A 10,532-nucleotide genomic window follows, 5' to 3' on the forward strand; every position below is an offset into this window, starting at 1 on the left:
GCTAATACACAGCGGGTTAGTGAGAAAACCTTTTACGGAATTCTGCGTACAAGACACTGGAAATATTTCATGCTGCAGAATGTGTTCATGGAAAATGACAAGAAATGCGTAACTTAACAGCAACGAAAGTAGTGATCACCAATCTTGAGTAGATTCAAAATCTGGAAATAAATAAGCCCACACACAGACATGCACACACACACACACAAATAATAATATCAATAATAATATTATGGTATATATATATATATATATATATATATATATATATATATATATATATATATATATATATATATATATATAGATAGATAGATATAATTTGATCAATATCAGATCGAACCCATGTCTTCTCAATTGAAAGGGTGCTGCCCACTAGCCATGCAAGTCATAAAAGGAGGTGGGAAACTGAGTGCCACTGCACACAAGGAATTACCTTATAAGCTAACTGCTTGCATACCAAAGCGTGTTTTCCCCAAACTTCCGACTCAGTTAAATGACCCAATGATGTACTTCATTCGAATTATCCCTTCTGTAGATAACGTCAGATAACGTTGAGTCATCCATTCATTCAGTTTTTGTACACAAAACTTTCAGTTTTGGTTGCTAGAAGCTCTGTTTCCGCGGGATATGATTGCACCGTTTTTGATAATTTAGTTTTCTGACCTTAAATTGTCCTTTCTTCCTCAATCTTGGTAGGAATGCCGTTTCAGATTCTGAAATGAAATGTATGAAAAATGTTGGCAGCCAGCACGAGAGTATTTTCGGTTTTTCTTTGCCAAGCATGAGTAATCTGCAAAATCAAAGGATACATGGAATAGAAACAGGATTTTGCACAAGGAGTATGAACTAGTTGAGCGTGCAGCCTGCCTTCGTGGTAAAGGCACAGAGTGCAGGCATTCAACATCTCAAGCTGCTTAAATTATAACTGGTTTGAATTTCTCTCTTTCAAAAGGAAAATTGATAGCAAGGAGACTAAAATTGGACTAGCTTGACCATGAACGTGCTTGTTCGATTTCCGATGGTGTAAAGCTGATTGTTTACAATTTTCAAGTAATTCCACAATTGCTGCTTTGGTGTGGCATTAATCTACTATTCTAATCAAAATCCGGCAAATAAACCCGCAAGTGACGCAATAGAATCCGATTTAGTTGTCCTTTCCAAGCCGATACCGTCTCTTTGGAATGGCCATATAGCAAGAGATTGAATATAGTTGTCAGACGTATTAGAGAAGAATTTTTTTATTTTAAGGAGATCACTAGATGGTTCGTTAAAAAAAGTTCTCGTTGGACCATCTCCCTGTTTTCGGAATCATCTAGAATGCTTACATGCAACACCTGTGTTCCAGGCAAATAATTTTATGCAGACCATAGCCTTCGTAAGTCTTGGATAAGAAGCTTAACAGAATGCAGCTCAGGATTTCAATGGAACTCGTTACTTTATAGATATCGACCAGGACAGCATTAGTAGCCATATACTTCCACGCACGGTTCTAGGCTCTAGGCAGCTTACTCTATAACAACAAGAAGTTGTTTCTTAACTAGGATAAAGGGCTCATATAAAAATAATTCAAATAACACAGATTAAGAAGCAAAATTACATATATTGTATAGTTAAGTACAAAATCACTGAGGAACGATTTCCAAATAAGAATTTATAGCTTCTAAAAATGGGAAACTGACGAGTATGGCAGCTTCGAAGTCGCTTATCAAGTAATGTTGAATGGCATTACCACTTTCCTCAGAGTCGTAGGTGAATTTACTTTCTCTCTCTCTCTCTCTCTCTCTGAAATTCACGAAAATATATGGAGAAATAAATTTCCATAATTAAATGCGTTTAAGGTTTATTTGCAGTATTTTACTGAGAAGGGTCTCCGTTACATGTAGCGAGTTTTAATCACTCCACCGCGATTATGTTTTGCTTTCCAACTGACGAGAGGCCAATCGGAAAGGCAGAAGAGATTCCTTGAAAACTCTCCTAAGCAATGGTCTTTTCAGGCGGACATAATTTGGAAACAGCGATAGCCATTCTTCAAATACAAGAAATGTAGAATGAAAAATAACCTAATAGAAACTTAAAATAATGTACTTGGAGACAGGCTATAGCAGAAAAACTTCATAACCTTCCATTTGTTCTGTGGAGGGGGCTCTAATTTCAAACACCAGGTATATATATATATATATATATATATATATATATATATATATATATATATATATATATATATATATATATATATATATATATATATATATATATATATATATATATATATATATATATATATATATATATATATATATATATATATATATATATATATATATATATATATATATATATATATATATATATATATATATATATATATATATATATATATATATATATATATATATATATATATATATATATATACATTAACAGTAATTTGTCAAAATGATGACGGAAAGCCAATACAGCGGGTTAGTGAGAAAACCTTTTACGGAATTCCTGCGTACAAAGACACTGGAAATATTTCATGCTGCAGAATGTGTTCATGGAAAAATGACAAGAAATGCGTAACTTTAACAGCAACGAAAGTAGTGACTAACAATCTTGAGTAGATCTGCAAATCTGGAAATAAATAAGCCCACATACACAGACATGCACACACACACACACACACACACACACACACACACATATATATATATATATATATATATATATATATATATATATATATATATATATATATATAGATAGATAGATAGATATAAATTTCTGACTCACATCAGGATCGAACCCATGTCTTTCAATTGAAAGGCAAGGGTGCTGCCCACTAGGCCATGCAAGTCATAAAAGGAGGTGGAACCTGAGTGCCACTGCACACAAGGAATTACCTGAGCAAGCTAACTGCTTGCATACCAGCGTGTTTTCCCCAACTTCCCGACTCAGCAATGACCCAATTGACAGCATTTCATTCGAATTATCCCTTCTGTAGATAACGTCAGATAACGTTGAGTCATCCATTCATTCAGTTTTTGTACACAAAACTTTCAGTTTTGGTTGCTAGAAGCTCTGTTTCCGCGGGATATGATTGCACCGTTTTTGATAATTTAGTTTTCTGACCTTAAATTGTCCTTTCTTCCTCAATCTTGGTAGGAATGCCGTTTCAGATTCTGAAATGAAATGTATGAAAAATGTTGGCAGCCAGCACGAGAGTATTTTCGGTTTTTCTTTGCCAAGCATGAGTAATCTGCAAAATCAAAGGATACATGGAATAGAAACAGGATTTTGCACAAGGAGTATGAACTAGTTGAGCGTGCAGCCTGCCTTCGTGGTAAAGGCACAGAGTGCAGGCATTCAACATCTCAAGCTGCTTAAATTATAACTGGTTTGAATTTCTCTCTTTCAAAAGGAAAATTGATAGCAAGGAGACTAAAATTGGACTAGCTTGACCATGAACGTGCTTGTTCGATTTCCGATGGTGTAAAGCTGATTGTTTACAATTTTCAAGTAATTCCACAATTGCTGCTTTGGTGTGGCATTAATCTACTATTCTAATCAAAATCCGGCAATAAACCCATACAAGTGACGCAATAGAACTGATTTAGCTGTCCTTTCCAAGCCGATACCGTCTCTTTGGAATGGCCATAGCAAGAGATTGAATATAGTTGTCAGACGTATTAGAGAAGAATTTTTTTATTTTAAGGAGATCACTAGATGGTTCGTTAAAAAAAAAAAAAAAAAGTTCTCGTTGGACCATCTCCTGTTTTCGGAATCATCTAGAATGCTTACATGCAACACCTGTGTTCCAGGCAAATAATTTTATGCAGACCATAGCCTTCGTAAGTCTTGGATAAGAAGCTTAACAGAATGCAGCTCAGGATTTCAATGGAACTCGTTACTTTATAGATATCGACCAGGACAGCATTAGTAGCCATATACTTCCACGCACGGTTCTAGGCTCTAGGCAGCTTACTCTATAACAACAAGAAGTTGTTTCTTAACTAGGATAAAGGGCTCATATAAAAATAATTCAAACTAACACAGATTAGAAGCAAAATAATACATATTGTATAGTTAAGTACAAAATCACTGAGGAACGATTTCAAACAAGAATTTATAGCTTCTAAAAATGGGCAACTGACGAGAGTGGCGGCAGCTTCGGGAAGTCGCTTATTTCAAGTAATGTTGAATGGTAATACTGTACTTTCTCTCAGAGTCGTAGGTGAAATTTACTCTCTCTCTCTCTCTCTCTCTCTCTCTCTCTCTCTCTCTCTCTCTCTCTCTCTCTCTCTCTCTGAAATTCACGAAAATATGGAGAAAATAAATTTCCAGTAATTAAATGCGTTTAATTAGGTTTATTTGCAGTATTTTACTGAGAAGGGTCTCCGTTACATGTAGCGAGTTTTAATCACTCCACCGCGATTATGTTTTGCTTTCCAACTGACGAGAGGCCAATCGGAAAGGCAGAAGAGATTCCTTGAAAACTCTCCTAAGCAATGGTCTTTTCAGGCGGACATAATTTGGAAACAGCGATAGCCATTCTTCATTTTTTCACGTCATAAAATCTGCGCATAATTCTTCGCTTCTTGTCCTTTTGAGATCAGTATCATTGTTATAATGGCAAAGATAATTGACAGACCTTAGCTGCAGTATATTTAGTAAATATCAAGAGTCTCTCTCTCTTTCTCTCTCTCTCTCTCTCTCTCTTCTCTTACACATATACAAACTCACACTTCGCTAATAGTAATCATAGTGATAAAATCAGTCCTTATGCAAATGTCCGCTAGCGCGATAGATATAGCATCAAATATTTGCATTTTTTTTTGGCGTCACGACTTTTCATCACCTGTCATTTAATCACACGACATATCATCAGCCGACAATTAACCAATCGTCACTTAACCACTGGTGTTTTCATCACTGGGACAATTCATCATTTGACAGATGATCATAGTTCATTTCACCATACGACACTTAATCACCTACTCTTATTAAAACTGTCGAACTATGGCCATTGCACAATTCAAATATTACTACCGAAAAAGTATACAACATTTATTACTAAATTAGGAAACTGTCGGACTATAGCCATTGTAAAATTCAGATATTACCAGCGAAAAAATTGCAAAACATTTATTACTAAATTAGAAAATGGTGTGATTTCACTTCCATACCCATTTTAAAACAGTCGAATAATACCCATTGCACAAGATGGAAGACATATGTGATTCTGGAAAAACTTCTAAAGGAAAGGACACTGTCTGCTTCAAGAATTTAATGTGAATACTACAATCATAAAGAAGATAAAGACAATTCTATCCGTTGGCGATGCAGAGAATACCAGCGACAAAAATTGTAAAACATTTATTACTATAAAAGGAAATCGTGTTATCTCACTTCCATATCTAGAACATTCCCATTTTCCGGATGGGAATGGCATTGAGGCAAGGGCAGTGGTAGCACAGATGAAACATTTGATAACTGGAATAGGAGCAACACCCTTGGCAGTTATAGGAAGTTAAAGTCAAAATAATTTATCAAGTGAAACTATTATGAGATTACCAAAGAGACCAAGTCTTCAACGTACGCTACAACGAGTTACAAAGAATTCGGATCCCCTTGGCCGTTCACCAAACTCTATAGATTTTGAAGTACCTGAGAAATTTAAAGAAAGTCTTTAGCATGACTTGGTACTGAAGACCCAGAAAGATTTTTATTGTTCGGCGACTAAGAAACGGGAGCTGGTTTATCCCGTGCTAGTCTTTGGCTTGCAGATGGAACTTTTAAAGCAGTACCATCTATATTTTTCCAGTTATATACCATTCAGTTTCATTTTGGGGAGGGCTGTAATCCGGATGCAATATGAGCGCTTTTATGCAAGAAAAATAGGAACACCTATACTGGGAATGCTTGCTGCTGTTCGAGAAATAGTTCCAGAAGCGGATCCTAAACAAATTCTAGTAGACTTCGAAAGCACAGCCATGACCGAATTTCAAATCTCTTATCCTAATACAGAAATTAAAGGCTGCTTCTTTTATCTCTCCCAGTGTGTTTACAGGAAAGCTCATGAGTTGGGGATGAAAACTGCAATGGAATCCAGTCAAGAATTAGCAACATTAATACTCTGCTTATCAGCCTTGGCTCTTGTTCCACCTGATTCAGTGGAAGAATCATTTGATATTTTAGCAGATGCAATGCCTGAATATGAACGTATGGATGAGCTGTTGTCGTGCTTTGAGCACACGTATATTCGTGGAAGATGTAGACGAAATGCAGCATGAAGACGTCCTTTGTTTTCGATTGAAAAATGGAATCATTTTGAAAATGCAGCAGAGAGAGTTGCACGAACTACAGATGAGGTGGAAGGTTGGCATTATGCTCTTCTATCAATATTCCAGTGCAGCCATCCAAGATTAAGGACATTTTTGGACGGCTTACTGAAAGACATTGCCTTTCATCGATTGAATCTAATGCAAGGAATTGCCGGTGCCACTTTAACACACGTTAAAAAATACTTATCTGTTGAAAGAAGTACACACCAAATTGTTAGTCAGTTCTGGCAATCGGATGTTGTTACATATCTTAAAGCTGTTCAATATTCTTCATGCAAATAAATAAACGAAGAATTTAACATTTCACTATTTTTATATTACGGCTTTAAAATATTTTAATTTTATAACTATATATTGTTTTATAGTATTTTGGAAATTTTCAGTGTGTTTTATGTCTGAATAAAAATACTTTAACTAAACCCTCTTATTTTACTCCTTGATAAGATAATTTCATATAAAATACTCTCTCTTGAGGTGAAAAATTAATTTGAATTATCTATAAAGTATGAAATTTTGCTAGATTATTATCATTTCATGGATTTTAAGTTATATAAAAGTGATGAAAAGTCGTGATGATGAAATGTAATGATGATGAAAAGTCAAGCGACGAAGTGTATCGATGATGAAAAGTGGAGTGATGAAATGTCAGATGATAATCTGACGCATGATTAAATGTCAATGATGGTGTGTCGGGTGATTAAATGAGTGATGAAAAGTTACCAAACCGTTTTTATCAGTATTTTTGTTTATACATAATATGCAAAATTACTGATTTTGGTATGTTCAGGCTGTGCAAAATTTTACATCAGTACAAGAACAAGAAGATAGAATTAATATAGGGTTTAGGCTAACCAGGATCTCTCCTGTTCGATTCCAGATGGTGCAAATCCAATAGTGTAGTTTTTAGTTAATTATGTTCACAGTTTCCAGTTGATTACAGAGTGACCTCTTTGATATCCTATTAATCATCCGTTTCAATCAAACCGCCAAGGAATAAACCGCCCCCCCCAAAAAAAGGTAGACGCAGCTGAAATTGATTGGTCGCTAAGTCTTCCAGAGCTGATGCAATCTAATTGGACTGGCCGATGACCAAACCCCTTAGCGATAGGTCTGGGAAGAGATTATTTGTTGTTTGAATAAGATAGTCTTACAACCCGCATGGGATCCTGCTCTTTCGAGCAGCTTGTTATTTGTGAATGTAGAAATGAGCAGCGCTCCGAAGATGTAGTTCCAAGGAATATTGCGGATAATTATACAAAGGCAAAAAAATAAATGAATGGCCTTTTAGCACGTAGGTGCCTTTTCACACACACACACACACACACACACAAGACTTAAAGATAAGTTAATTTTGAGTAATTTACCGGACGTTTATGATGAATGGTGGTGGGGGGGGTAGGGGGCTTCATACTCATCCTTAATTAAGTGACTTGGATACGAAAGAGAACCAGTTAATTGTGAAGATTTGTGACTAAGGTGCAGCTAAGTACCATCGGGTGGAGTTTCGAGGGCTTAGGAATTGAAAACTCCGGTCTTTTTGAATATCTGTGCTCTACAGATCACTTACTGTCTCACTCCATTGGCTTCTTAGGCCTCGTGAGGACCCACTGTAGCTTAAAATAAACGAGCGGTGTCTGATGCAAATACCGGTACCGAAATTTTTCCTGTTTTCAAAGTTGGAATGTTAGCCCATCCTTCAACAACCTTTCCCCTTCTTTTAGAAGAGCTTGATGATGGCTTGAGGAAATTGGAAAAGTTTTCAGATTTGTCTCTTGCTTCAGTCTTTCAAATGTGCCGGAAAATTACACTGCTTCATTACTTCCTCATCCTTGTTTTCCTCTGTTTATCTCTTTTTAAACAGTCGAATCCCTCACCGTCAGTGGTGACAGACTCTCTCTTTCTCTCTCACTGTTTCTCTCCCTCTGGCAGAATATACAAAGGAATCAGGCAAATCCTTATGTTCGATAAAGACATCTGAAAGGAAAGCCCCAATGACTATTTTAGCTTATTTATTTTTACTGGTAAAGGAAGACTTCCCTCTTCATCTGCATCCTTTTTAAGTTAATTAATTTTTATTCTTAATCATATTGCTATATGATTAAATTTTACCATTAGATAGAAATGCAAGAAGCACAAGTAATTATTTTGCTATCTTGCAAGGCATGCAATGTATGCATATGCTACGCATATATCCCAGATCAGTGTTTAGTCCAGACCAGTTTCTTTAAACATTTATATTTTATTTTTTTTTAGTTTTCGCAACCGTCGGATCTTTCACTATATTTTTCGTATAAGAATCGGTCTCAGGATTGGCCAAAAATTAATTTGATGGTCATTCAATGTGCGTAATTCATTCGCCTTCCATTGAGCGATCGCTTACTGGTATGTTAATTCTCTTTTAGTATTTGTCATTTGGAGACATTGTTGCATTTGCTTTGGATATTTTAATCTTGAATCTTAATGTTCGTTTTTAACCATCCTGTACGTCCACAGTCCATGAGTTCGTTTCTTTTCCGGCAAGTTTGTGCAAGGAAATCGAGGACATAAGAAATTATATGAACTCTAAACTCTAAAAATTTTTATTAAACTCTAAACATTTTTATTAATGTCCATTTTAACCATTTTTGGGTATCCAGAAGGGAAACTCTTGTCTTTTACTCAGTTGTTTCACAATGTAATACCAGTTTTTAAATAACATTTCCTTCCCAACCTCAATTCACGTTTCAAAGAATTTCTACGAGCCGAATTTCCTACAAATTCCATTTCGTCGACATTCCATTGCGTCTTTCATCTTGAGGTAAATTACAGCTCTCACTGACTTCATCTCTAAAATTATATCACCTCCATCACACGTTCCCCTCGAATATGAGATTTTTATTTTCAGCATTAGAGGGAAGCGTTTTCCAGATTGCGAATATTACTTCAGTTTGAAATCACACCTCGAATGGAAAACCGTAAACCAACAATGGAATCAGGACAGTGCGTGCGTTACGTGATGGAGCCATTTAATCGAAAACAAGAGGCAAATCTTTCCTATCCGCTGCTACCAATGGAAGCTGTGTTACTCGTGAGATTTCGTTCGTTTTAGATACCAAATAAAAAGCCTGATTTTCTCTCGTGCAACAACAATAAATCATTAATGGGTAGCTTCAAGTGAATGATACTTTGCTGTTTCAATTTGATATAAAAATTCTCTGTATGTGACCATATGACAGCTAAATTGTAAAAGAATTTTTGTTTTCTATTCCTTTTCATTTTCATAACAATCTCATAATAATGGTGCTAAAATATTTTCGTTTAGAACATTGTTTGTAGATATAGTTACATTCATGAATTTTGTATTCCAATAAAAAAAATACTTTAACATACTCCGCCGCTTGACTAAGATCAGTCTCCCCTGGGTCTTCTAAGTATGCCTGGCTTTCTCACCTTACCCTTCGGTGTCTTCTAAGTCGAAAAAGGCCTATTAGCAATTACATGTTGCTTATAATATGTACATCACCGCGGGCCCTCTGGGGGAGAGGATTAAATGTGCCTACTCGCTGCTGGTGCAGCAGGGAAGCGGGATGTCGTACCTATGGGTGAAGTGGTGCCCTCTGTGATGTCATGCATATGCTGTGGCATATCTGGTTCATGTCCTCTTATGCAGACAACTTCGACCTTCTACTTCAGTGGTCGACTTCAAATGCTCGGACAGGAGTTATTGTTAGCTTCTATTTCCAGGTGATACTGCATGCATTATATATATATATATATATATATATATATATATATATATATATATATATATATATATATATATATATATATATATATATATATATATATATATATATATATATATATATATATATATATATATATATATATATATATATATATACATATATATATAATATAAATATATATATATATATATATATATATATATATATATATATATATATATATATATATATATATATATATATATATATATATATATATATATATATATATATATATATATATATATATATATATATATATATATATATTATCCAGCACAGGTTCGAGGGCCAGCTGTTCACTGAAGTTCACTGTTTTAAGAACCGAATTTAGCATCTCACCTTTCTCGAGATGTTTCTGGTAGCTGTGACCTTTCTTGGGTCAGCAGATCCTTTCTCTTTTCGTCATAAGATTCTCTCTAAACCTGTCTTTACACAA

This window comes from Macrobrachium rosenbergii, chromosome 48 (assembly GCF_040412425.1).
Source record: "Macrobrachium rosenbergii isolate ZJJX-2024 chromosome 48, ASM4041242v1, whole genome shotgun sequence".
In the NCBI taxonomy this organism is placed as follows: domain Eukaryota; kingdom Metazoa; phylum Arthropoda; class Malacostraca; order Decapoda; family Palaemonidae; genus Macrobrachium; species Macrobrachium rosenbergii.